Source organism: Lissotriton helveticus, chromosome 1_1, assembly GCF_964261635.1.
Source record: "Lissotriton helveticus chromosome 1_1, aLisHel1.1, whole genome shotgun sequence".
NCBI classification, from domain to species: domain Eukaryota; kingdom Metazoa; phylum Chordata; class Amphibia; order Caudata; family Salamandridae; genus Lissotriton; species Lissotriton helveticus.
The window spans coordinates 34,114,121-34,137,951 of NC_136057.1; positions in this window are offsets into that span (position 1 = coordinate 34,114,121).

The window sequence follows — 23,831 nt, forward strand, 5'->3', positions numbered from 1 at the left end:
TGTTTTTTGTTTTTTTTAATTTCTTTATTAAGGTAGAGATCACGAATACAAAATACAGCATATAACTTGTCATCACGCTGTTGTGGGGTTACAAGAGCAGTGTACTAGATATTCTTTTAAAAAAAGAAAACACAAAAGAAACCTTAAGAATTAAGAAAGACAAAAAAAAGAAAAGGCATGTACGGAAACCAGGTCTGGCCATTAATCAACAACAAAACAGCCTCTCAATAAATCAAGTGTTTTGTACATTATAAAATGGAACAGATACTGTAGCATTTCAAAACAGTCCGCTGAAAAAAAAAGAAAGAAATAAGAAGAAAGAAAAAAAAAACGATTGTGAATATTAAACGGGATACAAAGAATGTCAGGATTAATCAATCTTCTGCCTGCATATATGCTCTGACCGGTCCCCATATTTGCTGCCCCAGAGCCTTTTTCCGCCTTCCCTTAATAGCATACAAATTATATTCCATGTTATAAGTAAATAAAAACCGAGTTCGCCAGGCTTCAAATGAGGGTGGGTCAGTTTGTAACCAACAAGAGGCAATACAGAGTCTTAGAACCATTGTTGCCAGAAATATCAAATAACCTGTATTATCCATGGGCTCGGCTCGGACACCCCCGATGTCAATACCCAGCAGAATCTGCATTAATCATAGCTGGAGAGGAGTACTCAGAATCTCAGATAGGAACTTATTTACATGTCCAAACAACTCCCCTAATTTTACACACGTGCCAAATATATGCATTACATCCGCCTGATGGGCACCGCATATGAAACATTTTCCTTCTGGGTCTCCCCCCCCACTTTGATATTTTGTCTGGAGTACGATACAGATAAAACACAGTTTTATAATATTGCGTTACTAGGTTAGCAGACATATGTATTCTTCCGGATAGTTCAATTGACCTCTCAAGCGGAATTACTTGACTTCCTAACCTACTCTCCCATTTGCTCACTTGTGCATCCAAGTCATTAGGCATAGCCTTTATCATTAAATTATAGAGTACTCCGATCCGAGCACCTTTCTTATTAGCCTCAATAAGTGGGTTAGGTACCGTGCTTATATTAATTTTCATTAGGTACTCACGGATTTGCAAATATTTTTAAAAATGTGTAGTTGGGAGTTGATATTGCTCCTTTAACTGACTGAATGACTTTAAGCCATCCCCTGTATACAGATCCCCAACTATAATTAAGCCTCTTGTTCGCCAACTCACCACTATCCTATCCCAGCATATACTGGGTTGGAAAATCGGGGCTATCAATGGGGTATATAAGGAGGTCTTTTCAATTTTATAGTAATTTTTAATTGCCTTCCAGACTTTAAAGGCAGCAGCCACCACCTTAAATCTGGTACGTTTGTAATAGTTCCATTCCGTATTAAGAAAAAGACGGTTCCTGGCTTCCGAACCCATTAACAGGCCATATATTGATGGCTGAAATGCTCGCTCCATAGGTCCTACCCCTGTAAGCAAGATATTCATACGGGAGAGCATGCAGGCATAATAATATAAAAGAAAGTCAGGTACCGACCAACCTCCAACAGCCCTTGGCAATACCATATATTTGTTTGCGCGCCGCTCCTTTCCCCGAGCCCATAAAAATGTCATGCAGATCGCCTTGAGTTGTGCAATATATGCAAGGGGGATCTCTAGTGGCATACATCGATAGAAGTATAAAATCTTAGGTAGTACCATCATTTTTAAAGTGTTACACCTGCCTACAAGCGTTAAGTGAAGACATTTGAATTGATCTAGTTGTTTACGGATCCCGCTAAGTAGTTTCTGCCAGTTAGATTCTACCGTAGCCGCAGGCGAGGCATTGATCTGTACCCCTAGATATGTAACCTCTGTTAGAGCCCGGGTATCTGAAAAAGACTTAGGGGTCGATTCCGATTCGGGAAAAACCGCTCCGAATAGCCGTTCGGAGCGTTTTTCCCGGTAGAATCGTACCCAGCAACGTCCCCCGTACGTACAACGAAGTACGATTCGTACCAGGAGCCGTGCTCTGTACGAGTCGTACAAGACACCGTACGACTCTAATCTCCATACGATTCTCCCTCGGAATCCGCTGTACGCGACATCTGTCCGGTTCGTGGCTGGTTTTTCGACCCAGCAAGTACGATACGTGTCGGGTACGACCCTTTTTCTACGGGAGCTGAAAACAGCCGTAAAAGCAGAGTTCGCGCCGAAACAGGTACGGAACTCCCCCCGGGTACGATGCGTACCCCCCATGATCACAGGGGTACGGTGTGTACCCCTGGGGTGTACGAGCCGTACCCCCATTGTACGATCGGTGTACGAGCCGTACCCCATGTACGATGGGTGTAGGAGCCGTACCCCCATTGTACGATGGGGGTACGGCTCGTACACCGATCGTACAATGGGGGTACGGCTCGTACACCCATCGTACAATGGGGGTACGGCTCTTACACCGATCGTACAATGGGGGTACGGCTCATACACCCATCGTACATGGGGTACAGCTCGTACACCCATCGTACAATGGGGGTACGGCTCGTACACCGATCGTACAATGGGGGTATGGCTCGTACACCGATCGTACAATGGGGGTATGGCTCGTACACCCCATGATCGCAGGGGTACGGTGCGAACCCCTGCGATCATGGGGGGTACAGACCGTACGGTGTGTATGTGTTTGTGTGCTTTTCCATACGACTCGCCCTTACCTGACGTGGACCGTACGAATCGCGTCCTCATACCCCGGTCCGGATCGTACTCGTCGGGTCGTACGGCATGTGTACGAGTCGTACGGTATGTGTACGAGTCGTACGGTTCACGGTTTCAGCCTTGCAATACGTACGGATCGTGACGATTCGGACGGATTCACGGAATACGGATCGTACTTCGCGACTTGGACGGACGGGTACGATTCGTACGGAGAGGGCTCCGGATACAAATCGTACGGACGGTTTTTTTCCCAAATCGGAATTGACCCCCAAATGTTTACGCATAATATCTGGGTCTTAGCAGTGTTTAATTTATACCCGGATACCGAGCCATATACCACTGCCAAATGTTCGATCTCAGGCATTGCCAAAGCCGGTCTTGGAGAGAGCACGGCTACATCATCGGCATAAGCTAGTGCCCGATACTGTTGTTGTTGTATCCTAACTGGAGGTATCCGAGGGCTCCTCTCCATCATTTTTAAGAACGGATCTATGTAAAGGGCGAATAACAGCGGGGAACAAGGGCATCCTTGCCTTGTCCCCCTTTGTATTGAAACAATTGCTGATTGCAGCCCCATTACAGAGATCCGCGCGCTAGGTTGTTGGTACAGCGTCTGTATTGATTTTATATATTTTGGTCCGAACCCTCGAGCCTTCATCAGGTCCCATAAGAAGGCCCACGACACTTGGTCGAAAGCCTTCTCGGCATCCAACAATATAAGACTCAGCTGGACTCCCAAGCCGTTTGCATGATCTATTAAGGCAATCACCCGATTAACATGGTCGGTTGTACCTCGTTTGGGAATAAACCCATGCTGATATACAGAGACCAAGGAAGATATCACATCTGAAAGCCTTGTCGCCAATATTTTCGAATACATTTTCCAGTCGGTGTTCAACAGCGAAGTAGGCCGGTAGGAGGCTGGTTGATCTGCGGGTTTCCCCTTCTTTCTAAAAACCACTATGCTGGCCTCATCCCACGTTTTAGGGTACTTTCCAATCTGCGCGAGCCTAAATGTGGCTAGCATATCATGCTTCAAGACTTGAAAGAATGTTTTGTAAATCTCTAACGGAAGCTTGTCAGGTCCCGCTGCCTTGCCTGGTGAGAGTGCGTTAATTGCTGCTTCCAGTTCAGACATCACTATTGGAGCCTCTAATTTAATTACTGTCTCACTGTCCAAATTTTGCTCAGAAAATTGTCCTAGCAGATCTGCGGCTTTACTACTGTCATAATCTTCTCTGGCATATAACCGAGTATAAAATTGTCTAAAGGCTTCTATGATTTTCATCACGGTTTCTACTGTTTGCCCGGCCGCATTTTTAATGCATTTAATCCGCTGCGCGACTTCCCTAGTTCTCATTCCCTGGGCCAGGCACCTGCCACTTGCCTCCTCATACTCATATAAAAACTAACGCTTAGTGGCATAAATGTTTGCCACCTCCTTACTCCAGTGGTAGTTTACCTTTGCCTTGCATCGGGCCACCTCTGCTGCTGAGTCCTGAATGTCTCTACTTGAGCATATATCCTGGACCAAACGCTCTTCGACCTTTCCTAACTCATTGTATAGTTCCTGTAGCTTGGAACGTGAATGTTTTTGCGCGTATAACCCAAAGCTGAGGACCTCCCCTCTGAAAGCCGCCTTGAACGTATCCCAGACTATCTCCCCCTCGGTGCTCCCCCTATTATGATTAAAAAACTCTGCAATCCATTCACTCATATACTCTTGAAACTTTGTATCTAACAGTAACTTGCGGTCAAACGTAAATTCACGGGGCTTTCTAGGAGGACAGATTGTCTGAATGGAGAGGACTACAGGGCCGTGATCAGACGTGGCACGAAGATATACTTGCATTTTTGCACCATGAAGAAAACTTTGGGGCACCAAAAAATAGTCCAAACGGACCATTTTTTGGTGAGATGCCGAAAAAAAAGTATAACCCGTGTTACCACTCCTGAGATAAGACCAGGCATCAATCAATCCATATGAGGTAAGAAGCACCTGTAATGATCTATATACTTTTGGTTTCCTGCCTACATACAAGTATTCATCATTGCCTAATGAATCTGGTTGGAGATTGATGTTTAAATCCCCACAAACTATCACTGGGGTGGGCCAGGTTGCTAGTTAGTTAAAAAACGGTGATGGATCAAGCCCTGATCTGTTGACTGGGTAGGAGTGTTCTGATTAACTCAGATACTCTGTCCATCACCACCCCCTTTTTGTAATTATTTTGGCCACCATGAGTGTGGAAGGGTATGCTCAGACATGAGTCCCTTGCTCATTGCACCATCAGGATTCAAGCAAGCCGGGCCGAAGACGGCTGTAATGCCAGAAACCGGTCCCCGGAAGCTTGTTTCCTTTCCAGTGAAGAATTGGCTTGGTAGTTTGGTCTGCCCTGTTCCCATGATGCACTGGGCCAGGGACAGACTAATTTGCATATAGCCAGGTTCTGAACTGGGATGGTGCAGTGAGCTAAAAAACGGTGATGGATCAAGCCCTGATCTGTTGACTGGGTAGGAGTGTTCTGATTAACTCAGATACTCTGTCCATCACCACCCCCTTTTTGTAATTATTTTGGCCACCATGAGTGTGGAAGGGTATGCTCAGACATGAGTCCCTTGCTCATTGCACCATCAGGATTCAAGCAAGCCGGGCCGAAGACGGCTGTAATGCCAGAAACCGGTCCCCGGAAGCTTGTTTCCTTTCCAGTGAAGAATTGGCTTGGTAGTTTGGTCTGCCCTGTTCCCATGATGCACTGGGCCAGGGACAGACTAATTTGCATATAGCCAGGTTCTGAACTGGGATGGTGCAGTGAGCTAAAAAACGGTGATGGATCAAGCCCTGATCTGTTGACTGGGTAGGAGTGTTCTGATTAACTCAGATACTCTGTCCATCACCACCCCCTTTTTGTAATTATTTTGGCCACCATGAGTGTGGAAGGGTATGCTCAGACATGAGTCCCTTGCTCATTGCACCATCAGGATTCAAGCAAGCCGGGCCGAAGACGGCTGTAATGCCAGAAACCGGTCCCCGGAAGCTTGTTTCCTTTCCAGTGAAGAATTGGCTTGGTAGTTTGGTCTGCCCTGTTCCCATGATGCACTGGGCCAGGGACAGACTAATTTGCATATAGCCAGGTTCTGAACTGGGATGGTGCAGTGAGCTAAAAAACGGTGATGGATCAAGCCCTGATCTGTTGACTGGGTAGGAGTGTTCTGATTAACTCAGATACTCTGTCCATCACCACCCCCTTTTTGTAATTATTTTGGCCACCATGAGTGTGGAAGGGTATGCTCAGACATGAGTCCCTTGCTCATTGCACCATCAGGATTCAAGCAAGCCGGGCCGAAGACGGCTGTAATGCCAGAAACCGGTCCCCGGAAGCTTGTTTCCTTTCCAGTGAAGAATTGGCTTGGTAGTTTGGTCTGCCCTGTTCCCATGATGCACTGGGCCAGGGACAGACTAATTTGCATATAGCCAGGTTCTGAACTGGGATGGTGCAGTGAGCTAAAAAACGGTGATGGATCAAGCCCTGATCTGTTGACTGGGTAGGAGTGTTCTGATTAACTCAGATACTCTGTCCATCACCACCCCCTTTTTGTAATTATTTTGGCCACCATGAGTGTGGAAGGGTATGCTCAGACATGAGTCCCTTGCTCATTGCACCATCAGGATTCAAGCAAGCCGGGCCGAAGACGGCTGTAATGCCAGAAACCGGTCCTCGGAAGCTTGTTTCCTTTCCAGTGAAGAATTGGCTTGGTAGTTTGGTCTGCCCTGTTCCCATGATGCACTGGGCCAGGGACAGACTAATTTGCATATAGCCAGGTTCTGAACTGGGATGGTGCAGTGAGCTAAAAAACGGTGATGGATCAAGCCCTGATCTGTTGACTGGGTAGGAGTGTTCTGATTAACTCAGATACTCTGTCCATCACCACCCCCTTTTTGTAATTATTTTGGCCACCATGAGTGTGGAAGGGTATGCTCAGACATGAGTCCCTTGCTCATTGCACCATCAGGATTCAAGCAAGCCGGGCCGAAGACGGCTGTAATGCCAGAAACCGGTCCCCGGAAGCTTGTTTCCTTTCCAGTGAAGAATTGGCTTGGTAGTTTGGTCTGCCCTGTTCCCATGATGCACTGGGCCAGGGACAGACTAATTTGCATATAGCCAGGTTCTGAACTGGGATGGTGCAGTGAGCTAAAAAACGGTGATGGATCAAGCCCTGATCTGTTGATTGGGTAGGAGTGTTCTGATTAACTCAGATACTCTGTCCATCACCACCCCCTTTTTGTAATTAGGTTGCTAGTTCAGCATGAAGATGCTCTAGGACAGCAGACTCATCAAAATTAGATCCATAAATGGAGCACAGCGTGCATTTGAAAGTATCAATAATGCATTCTGTAATTACCCATCTGCCACCACTGTCCTCCAAGACTGGCCCGGAGCCAATAACATGCTTTCTAGCTAATATAGCAACCCCACGGGTCGTAGTAGTTTGCTTAGTGCATACTAAAACATTGTAACCAAGTTTAGTCAAAACCTTCCGCTTGGCCCATGGTATATGCGTCTCTTGGAGACATATAATATCACAGTGCAGCCATTGCAGTTCCCTAGCCACCCGTTGTCTTTTATTTATAGCATTGAGACCCCTGATATTTAAAGTACCTAATCTCAACATTCTAGCTGCCATTCCATAATCTCAAAATAGCCGACATACCCTTCCTACACTGCGCTGCCCACCACACATACACAGTAAACACAAAATGCACTTGTGATCTCCTTTTATATTTAACCCCACCCACCCAGGTTGACCCCAACCAAACCCGCCCTGCCCTCCACCCTTCCCTCCCCAACCACCCACTACCGGTATTTGAATGCGCTAAATCCAGCCAGGTTAGCTTCTGAATAGCTTTTTCCAAACCCTTTGTTTCTCTTTTCTGCAATAAAGGGAAATAGAGGAAATTGTGACTATTTGCAACCCGGGACCGTGACATTGTTACTTACTTATGGTCTCGGAGATACGGGAGCCTACCTTTCTTTTACGGTGTTGTCAAACAGCCGCTCATTCGTTCTTTGCGCTTACTTTCTTCTTATCATCTGAAAATACACACGCATGTTTGTTATTCAGCTTGTAGTTTTAAACTCAATATGGGGCTATATTTTAGTGCTTGCTGCACGAAGGACTCACCTGGAAAGCTGTTGCGAACTGGATATCTATATGTCTTTACAATTCTCAAACGGGTGTCGCCGTTTTTTGGGGAAAAGCTCTCAGCGCATTACATTCGTTATCTATGGGTAATTTCCTTTCAACTACCAATCGCGTGTGAGCATCTTTGACTAACTGGGGAAGTGCATTATGGGAGTACATACAATTTAGCAGTTTGTAAGTATATAATTTCATAATCTATTAAGCTCTCTCATGGTATTTAGCCCTGTGCTTGTGCTGTTGAATTTCATGATAAGGCAGGCTTCCTTCTGTAGCAGAACGCTCTCTACATCAATAGATCGATTTGTGACATTTATTGCTTCTAGGACGGTCCATTTGAACTTGTTCACTCCATGGGATTTTTTAAGAAAATGCTCCACCATTGGTGCTGTGGTCACCTTCTTTTTTATTCTAGACTTGTGCTGGGTGAATCCTGCTATTTACTTGTTAAGTTGCTTTGCCTATATATCATTTTTGGCAAGGACACATTATAGCATAAATTCGTTTCTGGTTCGACAGTTAGTGAAATCTGTATGTTTCCACTTGACACCTTTGTGGTTAAGTTCAAGACCTTCAATGGTGTTAATGCATGCTACACAGTTCCCACACCTATGGTGGCCCTGTATTGGTTTCAAATTCAATTTTGATAAAAGGTCACTTTTTGGTTTCGGTAGAGAGGTGTCAGCTCGAATTATCTGTTGGCCAATACTTGGATTTTTTCTCATAGCAAAGATTGTTTTTTGAAAAGGATATTCAAGATTCTCTAGGAGGTGCCAATTTTTGAGAATAATTTGTCTGAATTTGTTCGTTTCAGGGCCGAATGTGGTAACACACACAATTTGTCTAATTCTTTCTTTTATTTTACCTCTAAGAGATTGTCTCGTGGTGTAAATTTAGCTTTTTTTTTACAGTGCCTAAGTAATTTCTTAGGGTAGCCCCTTGTCACCATTTCCTTACAGAACAAATCTGCATTCTCCTCGTAATCTGATATCTCCGAACAGTTGCTCCTAATTCTTAACAGCTTTCCATATTCGAGGTTCTCTTTCAGACTCTGAGGATGTGCACTTTTATTATGCACGATTGTATTTTTATCCGTTTCTTTCTTCTACAGCGATGTTCTCAGCCTCATGTTGTCTATGCTAAATGCCACATCTAAGAAAGTCATTTTGGTTTTATTTGACTCCATCGAGAACTTAATGTCCATGTGACGTGCATTTACCAATCATGGAAGGAATTTAACTCCATCTGGCTCCCCTGCCACAGGAGCCAGATGTCGTCAATATATCTCAAACATTGCTTTATATTGCTCTTGAATAGATTATTGTTTAGAACAAATCGTTCCTCGTATTGGGCCATGTACAACACTGCCATTTCCTGTGCACATGGACATCCCATAGCAGTACCCTTTACTTGTACAAAGAACTGGTCCTCAAACTTAAAGTAATTGCTTTTGAGGGCCACCTCTGCCAGTTGCAAAATGAAAGAGGTCGGGACGCTATGTGGTCGTTCTCTTTGGTCCATTGGAAGTGATGGAATTCTCAAAAGCAATTACTTTAAGTTTGAGGACCAGTTCTTTGTACAAGTAAAGGTACTGCTATGAGCGCGACGAGATGTCAATTGAACCACTCTTTTAGTAAGACCGCTCTTTGCTATTCAAACTTTACCCCTTTCGAGATACGGACAGGATAACATCTTTTAATACTATACTGCTTTTCTGACGAGAACATTGTCCGGAAAGAAATCTGCCGCTTTTTTCAAAATGCCAGCAGGGGCTTGGCCTCTTCATATATCCATTGCCCTGAAGAAGTCCTGTAAATGGATGAAACGCGTTGGCAGTCCGTTGTGTTGAACGCTATGTTTTTTTCTGGAATTAAAATAAATAAAAAAAGAAAGACCGAAGAACTCTCTAAATAATTTTTGCTTGTTCTGGTTATGGACAATTAACGTGATTACACTGATAGAATCTGTGGGTGGTGCACCTTTGCTTCTTTTTTAAGAAGGTTGGGAACTGGTACTGTGACGGTGGGTACTGAACAGTGCGCACACAGCTCCCTCTTAAATAGTGGGGAATTTATGAAGAGAGCAATAAGAAAGGGTTAGGTGCGGCTAGACAGGAGGTTCCACTGTCAGTGCTTCTTTATTTACTGAACTATATATGTGGATGTGTGCACCATTTGGGGGAAGCATAAAACCTCCATGTTTTCCTCAAAACTAGATACTTGTTGATTCGCTTTTGAATGAATCCACAAGTTAAGGTTACCCATGTTCTAGACCTTGTTAGAGTGAATTTGTAGATCTAAGGTGAGGGATTCTTCCAGGAATGTTGTGTTATTTTTATTTTTGTGTTTAATCATTTTTATTGAAGTTTTGGAGAAAAGAACATTAGTAATAACTGCAATACAGTGTCAATGTTAAATTACAACCAGTAGAAAAACAAAATAGTGAAACCATTTAGAGAATTAAAACAAGCAATTACATTTATGCTTTGCAACTATGAAAAGGGAAATGGAAGAAAGAAGAAGAGGAGAATTTAAAAGTGTATTTCCAACTAGAGAGAATCACTTTAAATGCAAGAGCAATACAAAGATCAAATAACATAGGTATAGGAGTAATATTGGCAAAATCGGGTAAAGCAGTTCTGATGAAAAGATTTTGCGTTGATAATACTTCATTGAAATATTTCTAGACATTTTGCCCAAATAGATTCCCAAAATGTCAACACATTAGAACAATTATTTAATAAGTGAATTAAACTCCCTGTGAAGAAAGAACAAGACCAGCATGAAGGAGAGGAGATGGGAGAGAGCTTGGATATACATTCAGGAGTAATGAGAGCTCCGTGATACATAACAAATTAAGATTGTGTAAATCAAGCTGATTTGGATGTTTTAAATAATTTAAGCCAAAGTTAATCCCAAGCAGGGGTAGGAAATGAAATGGATAAACAAACTTCCCACATTAGCTCAGTAGGTGTTTTGGATCTTTCAGGGATGGGTGATAATAACATCTTATAGAGAAATGCAGCCTTGGGTAAAGAGTCTTGAGAGATGTTGTGTAACAGTGTAAGGGGAGTAAGTGGTAGAGTGGCTGTGGGAAAGTTATTAGTTGTTAAGTAAGACTGCAAAGAAGATGATAATAAAAGATATTCATTAAAAAAAATTGAAAAATTAAAATCTGATTGCAATTGGGAAAAGGGAATAACAGAGTTATGTTTGACAAGCTGATAAATAAACATAATACCCTTCTCCTTCCAGTGTTTATAATAGAATGACTTACGCCAAAATTTGAAACATTTGTTATACCAAATAGAGGAAGCAAAGAAACATTGACGAGAGTCGAAACCTAAAATCAGGAAAACGGACACCACCCTCTTTCTTAGGACACTTGAGTTTAGTCAAAGCAATACGAGAATGTTTATTATTCCATAGAAATTTAGTGCAGAGTGAATTAATTTGAGAGAAATAAGAAAAGGGAATCTTAAAAGGTAACATAGACAATGTATAAAGGACATGTGGAACAATCATCATCTTAATAGTATCCAACCGTTCACACCATAATAAGTGGAGCGAAGGCACAAAAAGAGGGCTTGAAGGCATCCCAAATGTTAGGAACAGATTTGGTCGAAGGTTGTTTAATTAAAAAAAAACTTGTTAATAAAGGTAGTACGTTCAGATAAAAAATTATTGTCTGAAGGCAGAAAGTTATTACATTTTCATCGACCGGTTTTAGAAATCTTCAGAGATAAGTCAAATGAAGAAAAAACAGGAACATGGTCAGAAATAAAAATAGAGCCAGTCTCTGAGGATTGGATTGAGGGAAGTAGAGGTTTACTAACCAAAATGTAATACGTTCTGGAATGAGTATGGTGAACATTGGAGAAAAACGTGAATTAAAAAGAATTAGTATTACAAGTTTTCCAAACATCAAATAATGGATGAGTGGTAATGGCAGATTGAAATGCTTTGTGAGATTTGTTAGGATTAAATTTACATTTAGATTGTCTGTCAGTAAATCGGTCTAACCACTGATAAAATCTCCTGCAACAATAATGTTAGGATTGTCAAGAGAGGCTAAAATAATCTTGATGTTGTTCCAGAAATCTGAGTCCAGTTTAATGGGACCATAAATATTTCCCATTGTTGTTTCAATTTAAGAGATTCCTTATCATTACAATGAGTTTCCTGCATAAAAGAAACCTATGAGTTCAATCTGGACCAGGGAGAGAGTACCTTTTGTCTTTTGACAGGATGTCCCAGACCACGAATATTTCACGAGAATACATTACACATATTTAGGGAGTGGGATGAACGATACAGGAATGCAGGTAATGTGCTGCATGGACACTGCAGACAACATAAAGACACCATTTATTCAATACATGTGTAACATATACATAATGTAAACTGAAAAAAAGAAGAAAAAAAAACATTCATCAAACAGTACAAACAAAAGAGTAAAAAACAACTAGTTGGGGATGGAGAAAGAGTGATAGTAAGATAAAGAGATAGATCAAGGAAAAAGATCCAGATCTAAGGTGAAGAATAAAAGAGATATGCATGGGACGCAACAGCACCAAGAGCAAGAAGAGCGGCAGAGGGAGAGAAACTAATATATGGAGGAGATAACAACCATATAGAAATATTATGGAGACAGGAAGAAAGAATTATTAGAAGAGTGTAAGAATAACAAGAATTAGTTAGAATAAGTAAGGAGCGCTAGGAAGGAGTATCCACAGAATGTTGGGAGATACTTTGGAGAAAAGATTTTAATTTGACAGGATTGTCAAAGGATCATGTAACACCCTCAGGAGTAATTTTACATAAGCAAAGATGCAATATGCCATAACTGATATGTAATTCTCTCATTAGTGGACAAAGAGCAAGAAATACTTTCCTTCTGGCATTGGTGGTATTAGAGAGATCTTGAGAGATATAAATGGCGTGAACAGACCATATAATCCGACATTTCACTTTTGCTGCCTTCAACACACGGATGAGATCTGTAAATTCCAAAAATAACATTATAAATCCTCTGGGTCTGTTAGACTGTGGTTGGAAACGACCGAGATGGTGTGCATGTTGAATGTTCAATGGAGGATCATGTTGAAGGTCCAAAAGCTCAGTCAGGAATTTCTTTAAGAAGATAAGAAGGTCCAGGCTTTCCAAAGTTTCTGGTAGACCATAAAACTGCAGGTTATTACGTCTATTTGGAATGTCAAGATGCTCAGTTTGCTATTTGAGCTGTTGGATCTCTTGCTCCAAGATAGGAATCTTGGTAATAGCATCATGTAAATCACTTATACGTTGCTCCATGTCAACAGTTTTGCTTCCATGGTGATCCATCTATCCTCAATTTGTTGAAGTTTTTCATTAGTGGCAGAGGTGTGGGTTTTAACACCCTCACCTCATCAAGGATAGTATCCAGAATAGGGTTAATTGTTGACAGGTTTTTCACCAGAAGAGGAAGGCTTAGTAGAAGCTAAAGGATCACTGATCATTTTTGTCTGACAAAGAGGATGATGTATCAGCTATGGTTTGAGCCTGCCCATATGCTGTATAAACTACTCTTAATAGCATGCAGACGTGAAGGAAATATATGTATAAGCTTTGAGCCCTATATCCTGAGCGAAGAAAGCATTCACAAATACTTAAAAGTTCAGCATGAGAAAAAGGTAGCAATGTTTGTATAGAGCATGCGGTGAGTAAAAAAGCATTTTAAATGGCATTCATAAGCAAAAAGAGCCATTTGAATGAATAAAATGCCATTATAAGCTAAAATAGTGCTGAAAAAAGCATGAGAGAAGGAAAAAAAGAAAACAAAAGTTGCCAGGTATTTAATTGTTGAAACGCCAGTTCTCCTCAGCAGGGGGCATAAGACACGAGCGGCAGAATCATGTAATGGCTGCTGCTTGCGTCTGAGGAGTCAAACTCACTGCCAGAACCGGCTTTTGCACTGATGGCGCCAAGTGCGATAATGTTTTTTGGCGCCCCCCACAATGACCACCTCCGCCACGGATTTCCTCCCTACCACCCTTTAACAGTCACCATAACCACTCTCAGATGCATTTAATACATTTTATAGCGTCACTCATAAAAGTGAAGGGTGTCAGAGCACTGTACATAAGGCACACATTACACATAGACTATTAATCATAGGTATGTAAAACAGTGTATAGGACATGTTATATAAGACAAAGAACAAGAAGGGGTGAATTCACATGTCATCCATATTGGTAGGCAGTATAGTTGAAGAGTTCTTGGTCTGGAGAAGCACAAACTGAATTTAAAATGTAACTCAAGGGACTGATGCTCTCTTTAATAACAAGAATTGATTTGTACCCAAGTGAACCCTTTTTGCAACATTGTAATAATTCAAGTCTGGGGAAAAAATCCATACGCTCTAATTTATACCTTGAAGTCTGCCAGCAGTTCTTTGATGACGGTTAATAGTTCACTGTAAACTGAAACTAACAAAAGAAAGTCTCTGACAAACGCAATAACCCACTGACCTGTTTACATTATATTCACTTTGTTATATACATGGTACATGTTCTTTGCAGCAAGCATATTAATTTTCTGCGCTACCTTACCATGAATCAAAACTTCCACGAGTCAAAATGTCTATTAGACAAAAATCTGATCTCGCCTGGAATATTAATCACTGGAGTTTTCATGACATTTAAATTGCTGGCTGAGCATTGCTAGATACCAGGAACGCGGCAGCAGGTGCTTTTAAGCACAATATAAACCAGCAAACAGCAAACAGGTGCCCCCATGCGAAGTCAGCACCTGGTGTGGTGGCACCGGTACACCGCCCTAGAGATGGCCCTGCTCACTGCTGCAGCTCTGGCCCGGGAAACCATGCAGAAATGGTCAGAGCAGCTCAAAATACCGACCGACAAGGACATCGTGGGAGCACTAAAGCAGAACAGAAAGGCTGCAGACAAAGGAAAGAGCTCCGCACTCGAGCGGAGCTCAGTTGAACGCTGCCATCTTCTCTGGCGTGCAGACCACGCCCCCAGAATGATGTGTTATATCTTGGGCTTCTATAAGTCACAGCTACAATCAATGATGTGTTGGCATTGGTAGCAGAGCTAAGCAGCAATTGTTACTGGGAATTTCCGCAAGTTAAATGTTTTTGATGAATAGGTGAACCACATTCTCACTTCATAGATTACCAGCAAATAAAGTGTACCAGTAGTTGTAGCTGGACTACTTTAGAAGGATGCTGCACTGATGAATGACTTTAGGCCCTATAAGTTATTTTTACACATCACATAAATAGAGATCATTAGCTCAAATGTTATTTATGTGCAGATGATTGAATAGGAAGACAGAATTTGAATGCAAACATTACACTGTTGACACTGTATTTTGTATTTTTGCACTTATATGTTTGTATCCTTGTGTCTGTACTTTTATGGTTTTAACTTAACCAAATAAAGTGGTTTGATGATGATGATGAATGCAATTTATCTAGAGATGAGCTTGAGGTGATGTTTTGACCTTCCTACTGACATGGATTTAGATTTACACAAGATCAATGGCACTGCATTTTTGTAAGCTCAAATTGATTTTGTATGTTTCTGAGAACTGAGGAGGGTGTTTTCTTTTCTAGCTGTAGAACAGGAACCCAAGAAATAAGCATCAGAGGGAAGGACACAATGACAGAGACAGCTCAACTACCTTCATAAATCAGTCTCTTGACCACATGGGGCATTCACATGGTTCACAAACTCTTGATGACAGCATTGTACGTGATAGTTGTGTGGTCTTCACAACTCTAGAAATCTGTGAGTCTGTAGTATTCTTGTTTGCAGATATTTCCCTTTTAATATAAGTTCCAATGTTGTACATATTTCCCTTTTAAATAGAATGTCTCTTCATAGCTGCTCATGCACATTGTGTTATGGATTCCATTTAGAATTGTTATGGTCTGAAATGGATTGGGGTGGAGAAAAAGGACTGGTAACTTGGGGAGTGGATGTACTGTGCTGCAGTTCAATAAACCTTGGATTTTACTTGGAATTATCTTGGATTTTCAACTTCTTTATTACAAAATTGGCGACGAGGGTGTCTAGTACCTACTACTACAGCAGCACAGGTGTGGTACACCTGATTTTGAAAGGATTTTGGATTTTTACCTGATCTTAACCTATTTTGGATTTTATGAACTTTTGAAGATTGGAGCTTGGTTCATTCCTACATAGAAGACGTTGCTATCGACTATCCTACTTAAGGAATGAAGGATTTAAAACTTTATTTTACTTGGAATACTATTTACACCTGCTCTCACTGGTGTACAATATTCTATTGGTAAAGCTTTTCATCTTGGAGACTGCACGGTTGAGGACGCTGTGTTTACCGAAAACTATGAAATTTATGGGTGTTTGGGCGAAAGTTTCACAATTTTAAACGAAATAAGCAAATGTTTACCTTTGAATGTGGTTTCAATGGGCAACACGCGAAGGACTGAGTCTTCCCGTGCAACAAATCTCCATGCGCCGTGTTGGAGCGTGCAGTTACCATGGTTTCCAAGTACGAGGCTGATGATGCTACACGCATGGAGCGTCACGTCGCGTAACGTGAAGGCGGCCATATTTGTTTACATCGGCACCGAGTTTCAACAACTAATGCGCCTCGGTGACTCGGGTGTGCTCGTGAAATAAAGGAACTTCACAACTATCTGTTTGACAACATTTTCACATCGCGTGCATTATTGCAGGAAATTTCGAGCTAGTGCTAGACTTTTGCACTATAATCTACAACTGCTGTGTAGGACATAACAGCGCTGATGTACACAGCTGGTGTACTCAAGGATTGAATTTGTGTTTATTTACTTTGCATTTTATTTTCTTTAAATGGTAATAATATCATATTGCTTCATTTTGTTCACTATTTAATATGTACTATTATCATTTTCACCATGCAGTTTGACCCTCCTTCGAAATTTTTACAATGTAAGGGTGATCCTCCCATCCCCTGGAACAGATGGAAGGAGGAGTTTTTAACTTATTTAAAGGCTATTGATGGGGAAAGGATGGGAAATGATAGAAAAAATAATATTTTTCTTCATTGTTTAGGATCCGAAGGGCAAGCTATTTTTAGAAATTTACCATCTGTTCCTGGTAACTCTGGTGTATTTGATGAAGCAATGCTTCATGTAGAAACACGTTTCAAACCCACAACCAGTATTGCTCTGAATCGTTACAAGTTTTATACGAGGGCACAGAAAGAAAATGAATCTTTTGATGATTTTTTAACGGGTTTGAGAGCTTTGGTGGTTTCATGTAATTTTGGTGCAATGACAGACGAAATGATCAGAGATCAGATAATTGTCAATGTTAAATGTAAGAAAACACAGGAACAATTGTGGATATTAGGTAATCCTACTTTATTAGAAAGCATTTCCACTGCCAAGGCTTTTGAACAATCTAACAAATGGATGAAAACTATTGAAGAAACGAGCACTAGGGGTAGCAAGAATGATAAACTAAGTGAAGAAGTATGTGCTATGAACAATGTTACAAAAGGTTTTCAAAACTATAGGAATATATCACGTAACCGCATTGTATGTTTTAGATGTGGGAGTTACAATCATGTAGCTTCCTTCAAGTTTTGTCCTGCCTTGGGAAAAGAGTGCAACAAATGTGGTAGAGTTGGTCATTTTTCCAAGTCCTGTACGGAAGACAAAAAGAAAATTGGGGACAAAAGTAATTATTTAAAAAAAGGGAAATCTCTTGTGTGAGAGATGACACTGATTTGGGATCAAATTTGTCAAGATGTGAGCATGCCATGTCTGATGAATCCCTTAAAGAAAGAGGAATGATTGTATCATTAGTGAGTTTAGGGTTGCTTGAAGAGGATGTGTTGGACTCTCCTAAGTGTGTGGTTAAATTTATGGGTGTTGAACTAGAGCTAATGGCTGATTCTGGGTCTCCTTGGACCATCATAACGGAAGAATACATTCATGAAATGTATGAATCTAAGATTGCTAAGAGTGATTTGTACCCTCCTGATGTAATGGCAAAAGGTTTCAATGGTTCAAACATTGATTTCATTGGTTATATTGCTTCCACCATATATTTTAAGGATCAATCTGCGTACATCAAATTATATGTTGTAGTAAAGGGTGTGAATGTTCTGGGTTGGCGCGATCAATTCAAACTTAACATTACGTTGAATCCACGCAGCAAAGATCCAGTCATGGTGTTAAAGGATAGAGATGAGTTAAATAAAAGAGTTATGTTTGTAGAAGAGAGTAATGCTTGGAAGTTACTTTCGAGTGAGTTTCCTGGAGTTTTTTCAGACAAGTTAGGTAAGCTAAGCGGGTTCACTCATGTCATCAAGCTCAAACAACGAGCTGAACCAGTTGTGCAAAAGCTTAGACCTGTACCACTCAATGTTAGAGAAGAGTTAAGTGATACTCTAAAAGATATGTTAAAAAATGATGTCATAGAGGAGATAGAATCGTCAGAATGGGTTTCGCCAGTAGTTTTGGCACGCAAACCTGATAATTCTCTGAGACTTTGCATAGATTTGAGAGCACTTAATGCTAATATAGTGGTAGATTGTCATCCTCTGCCGAATATCAATGAAGTAGTGAGCATGATTGGTGAGGCTGTAGTTTTTTCTACCTTAGATTTGAGATCTGCGTATCATCAGGTAGTGTTAGCAGAGGAATCACGTCATCTCACAGCATTTATAAATTACACCTCAGGGATTATATCAATTCAAACGGATGCCTTTTGGTTTGGCATCGGCAGCCTCCGTTTTTCAGAGATCGATGTATCATATTTTTAAAGACATGAGTGACTATGTGAAGTGTTTTCAGGATGACATTTTAGTATTTTCTAAGAGTGATGAAGTACATATGGAACACCTGAGTAATGTGTGTAAAATGTTAAGTAAGTTTGGTCTTACCATTAAGAGTAAAAAGTGCAAGTTATTTGAAAAGAAGATAGAATATTTAGGGCATACTATTTCTGGGAATGGTGTTGCTCCTAAGAAATCGTTAGTTGATGCAATCCTGAAAGCTCCTGCACCCGATTGCAAAGATAAATTGTTATCATTTTTAGTACTCTGTGAATATTACAGTAAGTTTATAGTTGGTTTCGCAACTAAAGTGGAGCCGTTAAGAGAACTAACCATGAAAGATGTTGAATTTTTGTGGGGAACTAAACAACAAAACGCTTTTGACAGTATTAAACTTGACATGGTGTCAGCTCCTACACTTAGACCGTTTTGTTTGAACAAACTTTGTGTTTTGACAGTGGATGCTAGCCTTTTTGGCCTGGGTTGCTTGCTTTCGCAACGTTCGGGTAAGGAGGACTGGAATGTTGCATTCGCGTCTAGATCTCTAAATACCACTGAAAAACAATATGCTGTAATCAAAAAGGAATTATTAGGAGGTGTCTGGGCTGTTGAACATTTCGGAATTATATTTGGGGTGCAAGATTTTTGATACGTTCTGATCATAAGCCTTTGGTGGGTATTCTTTCACCCGGTGGAGGTTTAAGTGCGACTGCTCGTATTGCTAGATTGATGTCACGATTACAAGAATATAGTTTTGACATAGAATATGTGTCTGGGAAACTCAATGTGACTGCAGATTGTTTGTCAAGATTACCATATCCCAGTGTCAGAGATGATGAAGATACTGAAGTCGTAACTAGCATTTCAGAATTATTGTCTGAGAAATTCAGTATCATTTCAGAAGATTTATGGATGAAAAGCATGAGTGAGGATGATGTCTTGTGCAAAGTGAGAGATTATGTGAGTGTGGGTTGGCCTTCTAAGGAATTAATTCCAGCTGAAGTTATACCATTTTACAATGTTGCTGATGAGTTGGCCATAGAGGGAAATCTACTATTCAGAGCTGGAAAATGTATTCCACCTTTTGCGGTAATAGATGTTATTTTGCAAATGAGTCATGAATGTCACATGGGCATGTCGTCTATGAAAAGATTAATTAGGTCCAATTTCTGGTGGCCAGGAGTGGATAGGTTTGTAGATAAATTTGTTAGAGAGTGTCCTGAGTGCATTGAAAGTGATAAGACGTGCAAATGTGATCCGGCACCTTTGACTCCTGTGAAGTGGCCAGATCATCCATGGCAGAAATTAGGGATCGATATTGCTGGTCCATTCAATTTTTTACCACAGGAGTGTAGATTCCCTATAGTTGCTGTGGATTATCACTCCAAATGGCCTGAGGTCAAACTGGTACCTCATCCTAACACTGAAAGTGTTATTTTATTTTTGAGAGAGATATTTTCAAGAGAAGGATTCCCAGAAAGCATTGTATCAGATAATGGGGTACAGTTCAAATCTTCAGAGATGTTGGAGTTTTTGAGTACTTATGGTATAACGCATTGCACCACTGCTCTGTATGAACCACAAGGAAATGGGCTAGTGGAGAGATATAACAGGGTTCTCAAACAAGATATCCTATGGGCTCGGAAGTTTGGGGGAATGTGGAAGGAGAAATTGAGAGAAAAGTTATGGCTGTACCGTATAACGCCTCATGCCACTACAGAAGTTTCTCCTTTCCGCCTACTAAAGGGTAGAGATCCTGTATCTAACCTATGTCCTTAGTGGTTTAAGAAAAGTGCTGGTTATCGCATGGTTGATGTGAATGTCAAGGATGTAGCTGAGAAAGTGGAACTCAAACAGTGCAAATACAAAAGTGATTATGATACTAGGATGAAAGTCAAACAACCTGCTTTTATGGTAGGTGATGTGGTTAGGATTCGTAAACCTGGTTATATTACCAAAGGTGAGACAAAGTTTGGCAAACCTATGAAGGTTGGGAAAGTTTATCACAATAGCGTTGTCACACAAGATGGCAAAAGATGAAATGTTAGAAGAGTATCCAAATGTGTGTCTTAAATTTTCTATTATAACCAGTAGTTTCTTTTATGTGTAAGGATTTTTTTTTTTTTTTATGTTTACGTAGTCACTTAATTTTCTTTAGGGGGGAAATGTGTAGTATTCATGTTTGCAGATATTTCCAATGTTGTACATATTTCCCTTTTAAATAGAATGTCTCTTCATTACTGCTCATGCACATTGTGTTATGGATTCCATTTAGAATTGTTATGGTCTGAAATGGATTGGGGTGGAGAAAAAGGACTGGTAACTTGGAGAGTGGATGTACTGTGCTGCAGTTCAATAAACCTTGGATTTTACTTGGAATTATCTTGGATTTTCAACTTCTTTATTACAGAGTCCTCAAAGTTTTAAGATTATTTTACATTTAAAGTCAATATTAACAGCATTTTCTAAGATAATTTCTGGCTGAAAGCTTTACTCAAGGCTCTTCTGAACTCCTGGTTTCTCAGAGTGTAAATAATGGGGTTGAAGATAGGAGTTCCCACGGTGTAGAGGAGTGAGAGCGCTTTGTTGAGATTGAGGACTTGACCTGCTGCTGGCAGCATGTACATTACAATAAGGATCGTAAAGTAGGTGATGACCACCACCAGGTGGGAACTGCATGTAGAGAAGGCCTTGCTCCTTCCTGTGGACGTTGGGATCCCCAGTATGGCGGAGATAATTTGCACATAGGAGACGATGACCAACAGAAATGGAAGTGACAATACAATAAAGGCGAACACGAAGGCTTCCATCTCGACTAGCCAGGGATCCGAGCATGCTGCTTTTGTAAGTGGTATTAAATCGCAAAAAAAGTGATCAATTTTTCCACAATGTGGAAACTGCAATTGACATAGCAAAAAAATAGTGACAGACGCAACCATCAGACCAACTGCCCAACTACTTGAGGCAAACTGAAGGCAAACCCACCGGTCCATGAGTCTTGTGTAGTGCAAGGGATGGCATATGGCTGCGTATCTATCATAGGCCATCACCGAAATGAGGAAGCACTCTGTGCAGGTCAGCCATCCAAAGAAAAAGATTTGTATGAGGCATCCAGAGAAAGAAATCACAAAAGCCTGAGTCAATAGGCCTCCAAGGAGAGTGGGCACAATAATACTTGTGTAGCAAATTTCCAAGCATGACAGATTAGCCAGGAAGAAGTACATGGGGGAGTGGAGTTGACCTTCAGCGGACACTGTGACAGTGATCAGAAGATTGGTGCCCATCGTCAACACGTATGTGGTGAAGAAGGTCAGGAAGAGGAAAAATTTCAGCCAGGGAAGGACTTGGAATCCGAGCAACATTAATTCTGGGGAGCTGGTAGTATTATCCAAGCAATCTATCTTTGTGGCCCTCATCATCTAAAAAGAGATAAAAGAACATATTAATGCAAAAACAAATATCATATTCACAAAATATTAAATAGGTGACCTTAGGCTCCAGTGACTTCTGCTGCACATTGGGTGAAGTGCAAAGATTGTACTTTTTGAAGTCCAGTTATAGTAAGGCACCATGAGGTTAAACACATCAGACAATGAATTGCTTAAAATCATAAGATACATAACTCCTGTTGGCATGAATTCAAACATTGCAATCATTACATTTTTGTCAAACACTTAAGGGCAACCTTTATACCCAGATACACACTGAAGCTTCACGTCAAATGGCAACAAGAGTTGAAACCAGTCAGGAGTTGCTCGTGCTCCCATTTGGAGAGGCCCACCAGGCCTGGCAGTGTGTGCTAGACTGTTCCTGTTGCACCAGGATGTGCACCTGTGGTGTCCCTGTTGAAAGTGGCATAAAGCGCTAGAAAATTCTGCAAAGGAATGCTGCCCCAGTAAGCACCTGTGACAGAGGTTTAATCAGCATTCCACCCGTCACTTTGTTTTCTGTCTCTTAGAGGACAACAGTTCACCTGGAGCTCATTTTGGGATACAAAAAATATATGTTGCAGTGAAATCAATACATACAATAAATATATACATATGTAATCCAGCCATCCAAACATTGTTAATATAAAGAAATTTTCAACATATCAATAATTGCATATTAAATGTTTTGCATTTCTGAGGAGAAAAAGTGTGTAGTGCCCTCTGTGAGGAAAGGAAGTACATGTGGTGAAGGAACTGTGTGTTCATACAAAGCACACAACTGCAGTCTATGCAGGGCCTAGGGCTAGATTAAATTGTATTAATCTTTCGAGGTTGTGTAGTGTTGGTTTTCAACGGCGTTTTGACCTCATCTGAAATTTTGTGGTCTTATCTAGACAGCAAGGTAGAAGAGACTCCTAAGTTGGAAATTATATTTACTGTCATTAGTGACCATTAATGGTGAAAGACTGCTGGGCTGGTCAAGAATCAAAGGCATAAAAGACATAAATACATCAGGATTTACAGGCGCCATTTGTTTACATCCGTTGTCGTTGTGCGGAAGATAATCTATACAATTTGAAGTACTCTAGTAAGCGGTATGCACAATATAGCAATATACCATCATAGTCAAGGGGCCACATGAATTGTTATGAACCCAAAGTGTCAACATGGTGGACCTTGGGCCAGTTTTATCATCATTTGATGCAACGCAAAGCAACAAGACAACTTGCTGCACTGCGTAAAATGGAGAGAGCAGGAATGAGCCATAAAAACGAACATACGGTGCATTCCTTCTCTCTCTCGGTGAAGGGGGAGAGACCACAACCCCCAGGCACACAAGCGGCGCACACGCCGCCCACATCATCACCATTGCGCCTGGAGGCGCTTAAAGACCGGCCTGGGCAAAGACCGGGCCAAGTGCGGGCCCGTCAGCGGCCGGAGGAGGATTGGCTGGGCCACGTCCCTAAAGTTCTACTACCAACCACCTGGTCATACGGTAAGAGCAGCTGGAAACCTAATCATATAATAAGTTATATATCATCTAATCGCGTCTGTGTGCGGTGTGACACTAGTGAACCTAATTATGGGGAAACATAAGCTCACAGGTGTTGCAACTGGTAGTAAAAGTAAGAATGCTAGACTAAGCGCACCAATAACAAATTACTTAAATACTGCGATGGGACTAATGAAT